Here is a 14265-nt window from a genome sequence, read left to right as displayed (position 1 = left end):
TTATTTAAATTGTTTTTTAATTATACATCTTAGTAATATTTATAGTTAGTTCTATTGATGAATTATTTGTAAAATCAAAATGTATTTTATTTAAAAAATGTTAATACCCATCTAATGTTAGTAATTGTGGAAACTGTTTACAAGTTATTGTAAGTCTTATTTTATTATCATGTTTGGTATTATTGTATTACTATTTTAGTTAGTAATTTAACTATATTGGTAGTTTAGTACTGAATAAATTGTAATCATATATTATTTCAATATATAATTGTACTGGAAAAGGTACATTTTTATTTTTTAATTTAAAGTATGTTTAAGTCATTTTGAATATTGTTCCAAATATCAAATACCATGACAGTTGTGTTTTTCTGAAAATTTGGTGTGAATTTTTAGTAAACCCTTATATTCATATTATAAATAAACAATTAATTTTAAATTGCTGAATATTTACTTAATTTCATAATTATTTAACAATTTATTTTTGTAAAATAAATATATTAATACAAAAAAAACAGTGGTTCCCAACCTATTGACTCCTGAGGACCCCCAATGAATCATTACTGGAAGCGGGGGACCCTCAGCAATTTGTACGATTTAATTTTCAAACATTAAAACAGTAATTCACAAAAAATATAACAAGTACACACCAAACAAATACTCAAATTACTTAAGATAAAATTCTTTTACGTTGAAAAAATATGCAAAAATCGAAACATTTTATTGGGAAGGTTGGCGCTGCATCTCGGCAACTACCTTTTCAATGTTTGGTTCTATTTAGGAAAGGTGAATCCTCAGGTCAGATTCTACATTTCCGGAGCGATTTGTATTTTTTAGGTATGCAAGATCTGAGAAAGCTTTTTCACATAAATAAGTGAAGGGGAAAGGAAGTAAACCAGGAGGGCCTCTCATATCTCCCTAGCCTCTCTGTCAAATGTAGTTCATTTGTTTTCTAGCTCCTCTCATACCACTGTAGGGTGTCAGGGCACGTTACAGGGGACTACAAGATGTAGGATTCACATGTCATCCACACTTGTAGGCATTTTCTAAGAGTGCTTGGTGCTGAGAAGCCCGAACTTAGGATTCAGAACACAGCACAGTGATTAGCGATGACGTTAGCACAGTGCTTAATTTGTAAATAAAAACATGTCAGTGCCCAAAGCCCTCCTCTTAAACATGCTGCTGCTGCAATTAAATGTGGGGACACAGAATCCTGAGGCAGCATAATCCTAAAACCATCTCGGGCCTCTTCAATCCATATAAAACCACTCCCTGCCACTTCAGCTCACTCTAGCAGCATTCTACTTTCTCCCTTTGTGACGCTTTTTTGTTTTTCCCTTCCTCCATCTTACCCATATGTGACTTTTGCTCGCAGCAAATGCTTGAGGCAGAAGAATAAGCCCCGGCCCTCAAAAATAAGTGCCGGTGCTCAGCACTGGAAACAACAAGCACAAATTAAGCACTGTGTTAGCAATAAGGATGCATTTCTACACAAGCAAACCTTTTTTAGCAGCATTAGGAAAATGAAAGACTAGCAAAAAAACAACTTTCTAATTTGTGCCAAGCGGGTTGCATGCAGCTCTTTAATGGCAGTTCACAGCTCACTGTGCTAGATTATGATTATGAACTGCATAGTAACAAAAGAATCTCTGTGACAAAAGCAGTAACCCACTGTGCCATGCATATATAATACTGTTTTTTTGCATGATATACATTCTTTGCAGCAGGCATATTAACCATCTGCGCTACCTTTGAGTCAAAACTGCCACTGCACAAAACTCCCATCTCTCTCCAGCAGATACATTAATCACTTGAGTTAGCTTGACGCTTTTATTTTTGCAGTACAAGGAGCTTTGCAGTGCGTTTAAAACTGCTCAACAAAGGAAGTAATAAATATAAAAACACACATGCACATGTTTGTCAGAGGCCCCAGCTGGAGAAGTGCCTTCCTCCCAGCCCAGGCCTGCGGACCCCGTGGGAATGTGTCACGGACCCCAGGGGGTCCGCGGACCACAGGTTGGGAACCACTGAAATAAAACATATTAGAACTGGCTATTTTAAGGGATAGTACAATATATACTACAATAGTAGTACAAAAAAATAATAATATATATATCATTCACAAAGAAAATGTTCCTTTCCCCTGAATAATATTATTTAGGTAGGTTGCTATTTACAACCCATGTGATTGGATACAAGCCCAGGGGTGGTGGTCTGCTGTTTTCATTCCCTTACAGGAAACCTTTTTTTTTAAAGAGTCTCTTGTGCCTTAAAGGAACTGGTGCTGCTTTAAAGAAAAGAAAGGCTTCCATGGGGTAAAAGATTGGGGGAGCAGACAATCATCCCCTGAAGCACTACCTACTCCCCCCAAGGCAGCTAATACCGTTCCTAAAGGGAAAGGTCTTTAGTGCAACCCTTCTCCTTTGAGAGTTAGTTACCACCTCCATTGAGATGTCATTGGCCAATCAATGATCTGCATTTGCAATTGCAGTGAAAACCATTTATACATACCTTATTGAATTGCAACTATGAGGGGAAGTAGTAGTACGCATTCTCTGCCCAGCGAGAACAGTGTTATGATATTGGTCTCAGCACCCTTAAGGGAGCCTAGGCCAATACAGGAGCACACAGCACCTTCGTAATTCTGGTGGTGATGGGCAGGGGGACCTCTGCACTTCCCATGCCATGGCCAGTGCAGGAGCCCTCCTGTGGCCCATAGCACTGGCTTTCCACAGCCTTCTCATATTGGGAACCCTGCTATGTCAAGGCTTTTGGAAAGCTGAGTTATAATCAGCCTTGTGGTGCTAAACTCACAACTCAGGTTACCATTGGACCGTTGGGAACCATGGGCTAGTTGTATAAAGTGTTTTTGCATTCACAAATGGTGCGAATGTCCGTTTGCGAATGCAAAAATATGTTTTCCAATGAATGAAAGGCATTCGCAGTGCAAAAATAAGAAATCGCAAAAATAGCTGATTTTTGCAAATGAGACACAAATTAGCCTGACTCAAACAACGTATCGGAAATAGTGATATGATTTACCGAATTGCATTTTACGAAACGCTAATTTCGATACAGATTAGCGAATCGCAGATTGTGATCCACTAAATCATGCCGCTATTTGCGATACTCAGATTGCGACATGCAAAAACAGATTCACAATGCGATGTAGCAAAAAATCGCAAATTGCGATTATTCGCAGAATGCCCGTTTGCACATGCAATTTACCACAAAATTAAACCAGGTGGTAACCAGGTGCCACCTATATAAAGAAGCCCAGAATGCCTCAGCCCCTCTTCCACAATGGCTGCACTCTGCATCATGGCGAGGAGAATCAGGATCTTGGCAGGTTTGAGGACAGAGAGGAGGAGACAGGAGCACATTTTCAGAGTGCGCATATCCCTTTTTGAACAGACTGAGGAGGAAATTTATGAGAAGTACAGGTTAAGCTAAGCCATGATACTTGACCTGATAGCTGAGCTACAACCCATGCTGCGGCACACAACACACAGGACCAACAGCATACCCACCCATGTGCAGGTATTATGCTCCTTGCACCTACTAGCCTCAGCAAGCTATCAAGGGGTCATAGCAGCAGCTGGAGGGGTATCACAGAGTGCCCTCTCTAGATTTTTCAGTGTATTTCTCAATGCCATGCTGAGCAGAATACAACTGTACATAAGATTCCCCAACACCCCACAGACCTTACAACAAAATAAAGTAAATGTCTACCAGATAGCACAGTTCCCACATGTCCTAGGTGCCATTGATGGGACACATGTAGCAATCTGTCCACCATTGGCCAGCGAGTATGTGTATCGCAACCGTAAAAACCATCATTATATGAACATACAGGTAATCTGCAATGTCTCCTACATCATTACAGATCTCATGGCCAGATACCCAGGGAGCACAAATGACTCCTACATCTTTAGCCACAGCGGGATACACACAAGACTGCTAGCTGGGGAGTTTGGTGAAGGATATCTACTAGGAAATCTGATAGTTCAGAATAATGCATTGATGTAAGCATGAAGTCAGACAGCAAATGTACTCATTTTACTCTCTGTGCATTCAGGAGACAGTGCCTACGCAGTGCGCACCTATTTGCTCACGCCCTACCTGAGCCATGCAACTTCAGCAGAGAGGAGGTACAATGCTGCACATAGGGCTACCAGCAATGTGGTGGAGCGCACTTTTGGGCTGCTGAAGAGCTGTTTCAGGTGCATCCATAAGAGTGGAGGTGCACTACAGTACAGTCCTGAGACGACATGCAAAATTGTGGCCACATGTGCTATCTTGCACAACATAGCAACCACCAGGGGCATACCAGTGGAACTCACAGAGCCAGACTCAGATGAGGATGATGATCCCTTACCACCCCTTCTACCATCAGACAGGACCAGTGCAGCAAAGGGCAGGCAAAGATGTGCTGACATCACGCGCAACCATTTTTGATTTAAGTAATGACAAATCCACTTAAATGAAATGCATTTCTGTAGTTAGCATCTTTATTACCTTGACTTCAGGTAAAAAATGTGTCATTAAGACATAGCTATTCACAGTGGGCAGACATGAACTATTAACAGTGTCACACTATTAGCATCGTAGCATGACTGTATTTCTACATGTGTAGGTGGTCCGCTGTGGCCCTCAACATCACTTCTTACGTCCACGCACTCCACTTGAGTGCTCAGTGACCTCGCTGGCACCTCTAGTAGCAGGTTCTCATGCAGTACTGTGTCTGGCACTGCGACGCCTCGGATCAATCACAGGGACTGTCAGACTGCTGAGGATAGAGGACTCCTCACTGTCCCCAACACCCAGTTCGTAAGTTGAGGCACTGCGTGCTGTTTGCATGGCATCCACTACGTTGGTAATTTGTACCAGTCCCTGTGCAATGTCCTGACTGCAATGTGCCTTCTCCACCTGTGTGGCAATGGCACGCCGTGATATCAGGGCTGTTGAACTTGCAAGCTGATTGACGGATCTACAGAAGCTATCAAACTTTCCCAAATATTGGTGATGGCGCCTTGGCTGGCTGACAAACTCCTGCCGTATCTCAGTGCAGAGTTCCACAATGGCCTGTGTCAACTCCTTGGTGTTTTCAGCAGCTGTTTGCTGTCCCTCAGTCAGGGTCTCCAAGTGCTTGTTTTGTAAACCCCATATTGCGATTGTCAGACACAAACTGTCTGTGTAGTTACTTCAAATGTTTGCATTGCAGGCACTGCACCATCAGCATGGAAGCTTCAAGGCCGCCAAAGGTTAATAGGCCCACTCCTTCTTCTGTGCCCTGTCTGCCTGCATTGTGGCGCCTCCTGAGGGTAGTTGACTGGCTCTGGCGCTGGTGTAGGGACCGCTGTCTTCCTGTGGGACTCACCTCTGGTGGTGGTGTGGGTTTGTGTTCTGGCATCTCATCTGAGTCCAGGTTATATTCTGGCGGCGGTAACACCCTTGCCCTGCGTCTAGTCAGAACCATACTGTAGGGCTCACTGGTATTTGAGTCAGACTGTGGCTATGTTTCTTCTTTCCCCACTTTTTCAGATCCTGAAGCAGCAGGGACTGAGTCATCTGCAAGGACAATGTGCAGCAGGTCAGTTCTAGCATTTGTCACAGATTTCCACAGTGTTGCTTTAAATGTACAATTCAATTGTGTCACCCTGAGTCATTTGTGGTGTTTCTCTATGTGGCTGACCACTATCTTGCTATTTCTGTTGTGTATTCACCTTAGGGTTATGTACTACCACTCCCATAAGGCACTGTTGTGTTGTGTTTAAGATGTGACATGGACTACGTTTCACTGTACATCAAGCTATGTTCTATTTCCTAAGGGGCATGTGTACATGCACATGTGGGGATACACATAATCAATGGCCTTACCTTTACTTGTGCTGGATGTCCCTGAGATGTCAATGTCAGTTACACCACTGACAGCTTCTGGAAGCATGTGGACTCCACCAGGTCTCCCATAGAGGTAGACGGTGCCTGGGTGGATGGTCTGCCTCCGGTGCCCCTTGCCTTCCTAAGCCTGCTGGCCACCCTCTCCTTGGCATGGGACCACAAGTTGTAACTTCGTTTGCGTATCTCCTCCACCGAGCGCTGCGCAACACCCACTGCGCATATTTATGTCTGGATGTCAACCCAGAGTTTCCGCTTCTCACTCTCAGGTACTTGGAGTGAGTTTTTTCCAAATAGTCTATCATGGTTCCCAACAACCTCCTCAATGAGCACCTCCAAGTCTTGCTCACTGAATTTCAGCTTCCTCTGCCTGTCTCCCTTCTCCTTCCCATTTCCAGCATGGGCCATGTTGCAGTTTGGTCCTGGCTTACTCACAATGCTGAGTTCCTGGTGCTGGGCTGTGTCTCTCTCCCTGCTCCTGTGGGTGTGGCTCCTGGAAATAGCATGGGCTGACTCACTTCCTGGTTGTGATGTCCTCAGGCTGTTCCGGTTTGCCGTTTTCGCCATTAGCGATTTTCAATTACCGAATCGCAATTTTGTTTACGATTCAGTATTTGCATCTCGCAAATTGCGTTTGCGAATTTTTAGAAATCGATATTAGGGATTTTCAAATTTAATACATCGCTTTTTGCATTTCTTGTTGTGTCATGTTGTTTTTTGTGCATTGTTAGTTTTATGGTTTCGTTTAAATATGTCAACAAATCTACCTACCTTTCCAGCCTAAAGCAGCACATACCTTTAAAGTTCCTTTGACCAGCAATCATTTGTCTAAAGATAGGACTTTCAGTGCTTACTTTATCTGATGGTAAAGTAAGGAGGCTTGGAGCCAGGCATAAAGAAGGGATGCCCAGAAGACAGACTTGTTCTATCTAAGCTTGGTATTCAGAGCTCAAAAACTCTCAAATTTCGAAAGCAACACGGTGGTGTCTACGGTCCGCCAGATAGCATTAAGAGCACCAGGAGTCAAGATGGGTTTTGAAAACAGAGAGCACAAACTGAACGTCAGCCGTTGACAGCACAAACACAGACACCCTCGCCACCACCCCGATAGGGCTATGAAGGCTAACAAGAAAATTACTTTTTACGAATTCATTGTCAAGGATCTTTGGGTGTTATATTTTTCACCTGACCTTCAATCTATGCTTGTGCAATCTCTGTTGCTGGATATGAGAAACGCATTTTCAGAAGTGCATCATGTGATTAACTTCATCATGTAATATGAGTCAGTCATTCTTTAATGACAGATTTATAGTTGTATAATAAACACTGCATGCCCTGTGCGAGTGCAAGAGTAATCTTTATTATGCATTAGGAGGAAAACATTTACCACTATTATGCATGAAAAAAAGAAAATTGAACCCATTATTCATGAATAAAACACAATTGTGATGAATGGCGCCTCAGACTCATGAAATTTAAATAAGTCCATCTTGTTAAGAAAAAGGTTGTTTTAAATTAAATCTTCGCCAGAAAATAATTTAGAGAAAACATTTATGTATTTTAATCTTCTCTCTGATTTTCGTGTAGCATGTTCAAGTCACACGTTTGCAATAATAAAGATATTATGCATACTGCAAATCTCAAACCTGTGTTTGTCAGCAGTTCAACGACTTGACTTTTTATTTATGGTTAAGTATGTTCTTATTGGCATATGTCTAAGTAACGAGGGGAAAAAGCGCCCCCAGAGGAAAGGAATGACTATGGAGAGATATATTGTGGTTGCAGTCGCCTGAGATGAGTTTGATCAGGCATTTGCCTTGCAAGAAGACTTGCTGTGGGTCTATGATTGAGCGTCAGTAGAAGCATGCTGGGTCAGAAGCTCCCTTTCTAGACCCATGATCACCACAAATTTCATGAACGCCGCTGATTTTATCAAAGAAAATGAGAAGAGGGCAAATGCAAATAACTTTGGCTAATTTCATTCTGTTAAAATGGGTCAGTGGATAGTTTCATTGCTAAAGTGTTTCCATGCTGCACTTAACTGTAATATTATTTTTTAAGGAACAACCACAATTGATATCTGTTAGTGAATTGGTGACATTCTTTTTCTTGTGATTACCAGTGCTTACTTTAGTGTGATTACCAGTGCTTATTTTAGGCTGATGATTGCAAGTAGGGCCTAACAGCACCATTTTTGTAGATAAGCACTAATTTGTCCTAATTAGTCTTTGAGCAAGAGAGAGAAAAACACAAAAAAGGTGTGGAAGCCAAACCCCAATAATCGTCTGAATCCCAATATTTGGATACCCCAAAAGTGTATCTAAATAATTCAGCTCCAGAGTCTCCAGTTGATCTAGAGTTTAGAGACTACACTCCCCATCAGAATAGCACAATTTAGCAGAGTTAAAGAGCAATAAATAATGGAATTGTAAAGAACTGAGTTTTTAGCCAATTTAGGAAAAACATCGATTTTTAAGTTTGGTTTTGCGACTCGCAAATTGCGAGTCGCAAAACCATATGTTGCATAGTGTCACTGACACTATTTGCGACTCGCAAGGGGGTCGCAAATGCCCACCTCATGACTATTCATGAGGTAGGTCGCAATTTGCGACCCCCTTGGGAATGGCGGCCCTCAAATGGATGGTGGCCTGCTGGAGACAGCAGACCATCTTGTCTGTGACTGCTTTTAAATAAAGCAGTTTTTAAAATATTTTTTATATGCAGCCCGTTTTCCTCAAAGGAAAATGAGATGCATTTCAAAAACAAAAAATTAAACATTTTCGTTAAATTTTTTCAGAGCAGGCAGTGGTCCATAGGACCACTACCTGCTCTGAAAAAATGTTTTTACTGACATTCACAAAGGGGAAGGGGTCCCATGGGACCCCTTCCCGTTTGCACAAGGGTTAGCACCAGTGTGACACTGGTGCTAACTGCAATTGTTTAGAGACTGCATTCACGGTCACCAAACAATCATACATGGGACTGCGAGTCGCAATTAGGAAGGGAACACCCCTTCCTAATTGCGACTCTCAATACCTTTTTACCGAATCACAAAAATGGTTTGGTACATGTCAAAGTGCATTTTGGACGTCGCAAACAGCCCAATTCGCCGTTTGCAAAGCGCAAAAGGCTACGCACATGTGGCCCATAATTCCAAAAAGGTTCAGAATACAGAAATTACAAAATAAATTCAAAATCAAATAAGTATGTTAAATGTAGGACTTGGAGACCTTTTAACAATGTAATCAGAGTGATTTCAGTAATTATGCAATACTCTTGTGATGCAAAAATACTGAAATGACTTGATTATTCCAGTTTGAATAATTATGGGTAATCTGGGGAAAATAGTCTACTGTATTAGTACAAGAACAAGGAACTAAGAGAGCGCAGGCAGTTGCTGGCTAATGCTGTTTGTGTCCTGTAGACTTTAGTGCTATTTTCCTGGTGAAAATTGCATCCTCTGGCTCATTTTGGACAAAGTGTGCATTTTGCAGTAAGAAAATAGAGCTAAATTCTGGATTACGCTCCTCACACAATTACGTGTAATTATGAGTAAAGGCGCAGTTATTACAAGGAATTACAATAGGGAGAAATATAACAGTTACGCCCACCCCTAGTTAGATGTCCAACTCATAAAGAGTAAGGGCACATCCCATAAAGAGTTTAAGTCAAATGGACATAGAACATTTGAGTCTCCAGTACAGCATACCTAATGAATGCTTTAAAATCCAACAGAATCACAAAAGGTTCAGCTAACTAAACACCGAATAAACTTGACTAGCTACCGTCCAAGAACTTTTATACACAAATCACACTTTCTGAAAATAGATTCTGCAAACTTAGGGGGTCATTTTGACCCTGGCGGTGCGAGACCGCCAGGGCTAAAATGACGGAAGCACCGCCAACAGACTGGCGGTGCTTCCTGGCCTATTATGACCGCGGCGCAAGCGCTGCGGTCGCACCGCCGAGGTCGGCGGTATTCCGGCACTTTTGCCCTGGCGGTGATAATCCGCCTGGGCAGCGCTGCTTGCAGCGCTGCCCAGGGGATTACGAGTCCTCGACCGCCAGCCTTTTTCTGGCGGTATGAACCGCCAGGAAAAGGCTGGCGGTACGGGGAGTCGTTGGGGCTCTGGGGGCCCCTGCACTGCCCATGCCACTGGCATGCGAATTGCAAGGGCCCCCTGACAGGGCCCTATGCGGCTTTTCACTGTCTGCTATGCAGACAGTGAAAAGCGTGACGGGTGCAACTGCACCCGTCGCACGGCCGCAACACCGCCGGTTCCATTTGGAGCCGGCTCCCTTGTTGCTGCCCACATCCCCGCCGGCCCAGCGGGATGTCCAAATGGGCACGGCGGGAGTGCGGCCGCCTGGCGGTTACAGTTTGGCAGCCGCCAATAGCCGCCCGCCAAAGTTGTAATGACCCCATTAGTGTATTATGATCATAGTTAGGGTTGCATTGGCAAATCAGAAACATTCACACAGTTAGAAAGATATTAACATTAACCTATTTCATAAGGTATGGCAAATCTTGATGTTCTCTCTCAGCAACCACCTTCCAGAGATAATCAACACATAATGAAACATCCCTCTAACAATGGCTCATAGAATCATGCACATTCACCCCAACATTTCCAACAGTCCTTGAAAACTATGATTTGGGTACATAGTGGAAGCTTCATTTACAATACAGTCTTTTCAATAATGTTGTCTTCACTATTACATTTCCGTCATACACTTTGTGTTCGACTGAGACAAGGGGGGAGCTGGCTTGGCAGTGGGACACTGGTTGGGAGAGGGAAATGAGTAGGAGTAGGTTGAACGGAGCATCAGAAACTACATCCATATGGGAAATAAGAGTGTTTGGCACGAATATGTAGCATAACTATTTGCCTCATTATCTACCCTTCTAAATAACGTAGGTAATTCATTTTAATTGCAGCATCATTAGTTCATTGGGTACAACTCTTTGTATTATAAACAAATACTAATTATGAGAAATGTGCAAATTTTTCATGTTTTCAAAAACCCTATTTAGGAAGGAAAGAAGGAGACGGAGAAAGATAGAAAACGAGTGATGAAATGAGAAAGTAGGGACAAAAAAGAAAGCATCTGTAGGAGCAAGAAAAAGAGGCAAGAAATGAGTGGTGGTGGATTAAAGAAGCATGAGGAGGGATCAAGACTATGTAGCCTTGGTACTGAGCACCTCAAAATTCAATAGCACCGGTTACAGGCTTCATAGCAAAACTCTGGGCCCAGGCATTTATTCATTCTTTTACAAATTAAGCACTGGTAATAAGCAAAATGTACTGATGCTGCAAACAGGTCAAGGTCAGCAGACTTTGATATCGTGAGTTCTGGAGCCGAACCAGCCACTGTTTTTTTAAGATGCTTCCTGATCTGATTGTGAGTTTGCCTTTAATGTGGGTCACCTTTCCATTGTGCCAAGGTACAACATACAACTTTCTAATGTATGTACACTGCAATGTGTTCCTGAGTAAAAAAAATCACTGACCAGGGAAGCAGTCTTTTTTATGGTGCCACACCCCATGATATTGCCATGGCCATATAGTGCATACCATATTACCTGCTACTGTTAATTTTGTAATACTTAATACTGCATTAGAAGATTTAGCTAGTATGTATATGTGATTCTCTACATGAAATTGCCAGATTATGAAAAGTATGTGACAAATGCTTTAATCTGTAATTATGTTGTAAAGCTCCAGCCACAGAATCCCAAAAATCTACTGTCCATCACCAATGCCCATTGATTTATGAACAATCTATTTAGAAAAGGTGAACAAATCTTCCAAATAAAACCTAAAATAAAAATACATAATTTAGTTCTATATAATTTTGGGGTTCTGATTATATTCATAAACCAAACACAGTCTTGTCATCAATTATGTCATTATATATGCTGTAGTCATGTTATCAATGATGCTATAAAACATGCCATAAGTGATGTCATTAATGTGGGGTAATTAGCTGTGCATGACAAGGGTCAGAATTATAGTTAGTTTGGGGCACAATATATAGTTACTACATATAACTGTAACTAGTGAATTTCAGTGTTTTTTTCAGTTTAAAACCTTAAGTTGTGACTGAAATTATCAAATAACAATAACGTTACTTTAAACGTATTTTTTTTTCCAGTGACTTTCGAAGGATTTTTTAATGTAAAGCAGTATTTTATAACCATACGTAATGCCAAACCCACTCTTTGGCTGTGCGCAGCATTGGCCACAGTGCCTGGCTTGCAACCACGCCCTGCATTCAACCCCTCATGAGCAACCAACACCATGCATGGCCTTCTAGCATCTCCATCCACCAGGGCATTAGGTGGGTTCCTTGGTGTCCTCCTGGGACACCCACAAGACGCTATAGGCCTCATTACGAGGCTGGCATTAAGGACCGCCACTCCTATAGCTGTCTGACTGCCACATTAAGACCCTGGCAGTCAGACCGCCAGGTTTCCGCTGTCTCCACTGGAATCGGTGACCCCAACGTGTTTCTTGCGGGTGGAGGTCGCAATCCACCAGGGCAGCGCTGGATGCAGCACCCTCGTAAGGATCACTGTCTGCTGTGTGACAGCATTGTCAATTTTGAGCTGAAGACAATGCTATTGCCTGTTTTTTTCGCTATGCTGATGGGCGGAACACCTAAAAGGTTCAGCAGGATGGTTGCCACTACAGCGGCAACCACCCTGCTTGGAGTTTGGTGGACAGGCTATCCCGTATGCCAAACTCCTAATTAGGTGCTATGTTGGGGCAGCAACCCTCCTGGGAGCATCCTGGGAGCATCTGGAGTAAGCATTGTTCCTGCTCTGTGGGAGAAGGTATTTTTCACTGCCCTCGCCGGGTGGGAGCAATCTGGCCAATCAATAGGCTTGAAGCTTTTAATTTTGAACTAAAGGTCCAGATAACTGTACATTTTGAGCCGTAGTTTCTCAAAAACGGCTGAATGGATTTACACCAAATCATAAAAAGCATGCTTTCTGACCGAAGATCAAGCTTACTACCAAATTTGATGTATTTCCATTCAGCCATTTGGGCTGTAGCCCTTTTCTAAAAAGTGTTCAGAAAATGCATGGGGAAATATGGACCTCTTTTTTCTCTTCCTCCGATTCACAGATCAGCAGAAAGGATTTCTTGCAAAGTTTTGAGAAGATTTGTCTAATGGCACAAACATTATTAGCAAACCCAAAAATACGTTCTTCCTATGTTAAAAGCAGATGTTACTATACCTACCCAGGAGGGGGAAGGACATTATACTGCCCACTTTATTTAGAGTGGATGGTGTAATGTCTTTTTTCCTGTCCATCGCCACCAGAAAAAACTAGCAATGAGAGACAGAAAAAAAAGAAAATTGCTCCCCCCCTCCATTCTAGGAGAAACGTTCCAGGGTGCGAGGGTCATTAGAGTTTTGTTTTTCTGGAACAAAGTCCTACATTGAGACTTTGGGCCTCATTATGAGTTGGGTGGTCCCACCTTGGGACCACCAAACATGTGGAGAGAATGTCACTGTCTTATCGGTGACGTCCCTCCCAAGCGTATTACAATGTTCCCGCCTGGCTGACCAGCCCGGGGCATGAGCGGTGCAGGGCTCCCCTGTGGCCCACAGCACTAGCTTTCAACCAGGCTTTCCATGGAGAGGCCCACCATGGAAAGGCTGGCTGAAAGTTGAGTTGCATTCAGCCAGACAGCACTGAGTTCAGAGCCGCCCTGGCTGAGTACAACTCAGGCTGCAGTCACCACGTCAGGAACCATGTTCCTGCCAAGGATGGCAGTCTTTATGCTGGTTCACCCACCAGAGTGCAGCGGTCTGACTGTCACCATGAGTGTGGGAGTCCTCGGACCGCCACACTTGTAATGAGGGTTTTTGTCTCTGAAATGCAGAAAAAGTTTAAAGTTTGGAAAACAGCCAATAAAACCGATGGCATTAGTCCAGCACACCTTCTGTACATTACACAGAATTGTTCTGACATCGGTTCCTTTCAATGTATACAGATGTCCACAGGGCCAGTGGGCATCTCTAAATTTGACAGATGGTAACCATCAGGAAGGTGGAGGTTATCACTATATCAGGCCCCTTGTGTTTTTTTCTAGTTACTGCCATTGGAGTTGTTTTATGCCTTTTAAGCTCTGATCTAAAGACAACTTCACTTGCCTTTCAAGCCTCATGTTTTCCAAACAATTCATAAAAAATATATGCATATGGATGTTTTTAGTCAACACTTCGTTATCCATTGCAAGCTCAAATGTCACTCAATTTTTGCTCTCTTCCACCACTGCTCACAAAATAGAACACTGGGGCAGTTTGAGTGACTGTATATTGCTTGTGCACATGTATACACTCACCTAGAAAAAA

Source organism: Pleurodeles waltl, chromosome 10, assembly GCF_031143425.1.
Source record: "Pleurodeles waltl isolate 20211129_DDA chromosome 10, aPleWal1.hap1.20221129, whole genome shotgun sequence".
Taxonomy (NCBI): domain Eukaryota; kingdom Metazoa; phylum Chordata; class Amphibia; order Caudata; family Salamandridae; genus Pleurodeles; species Pleurodeles waltl.
This window is presented reverse-complemented; position numbering follows the sequence as displayed.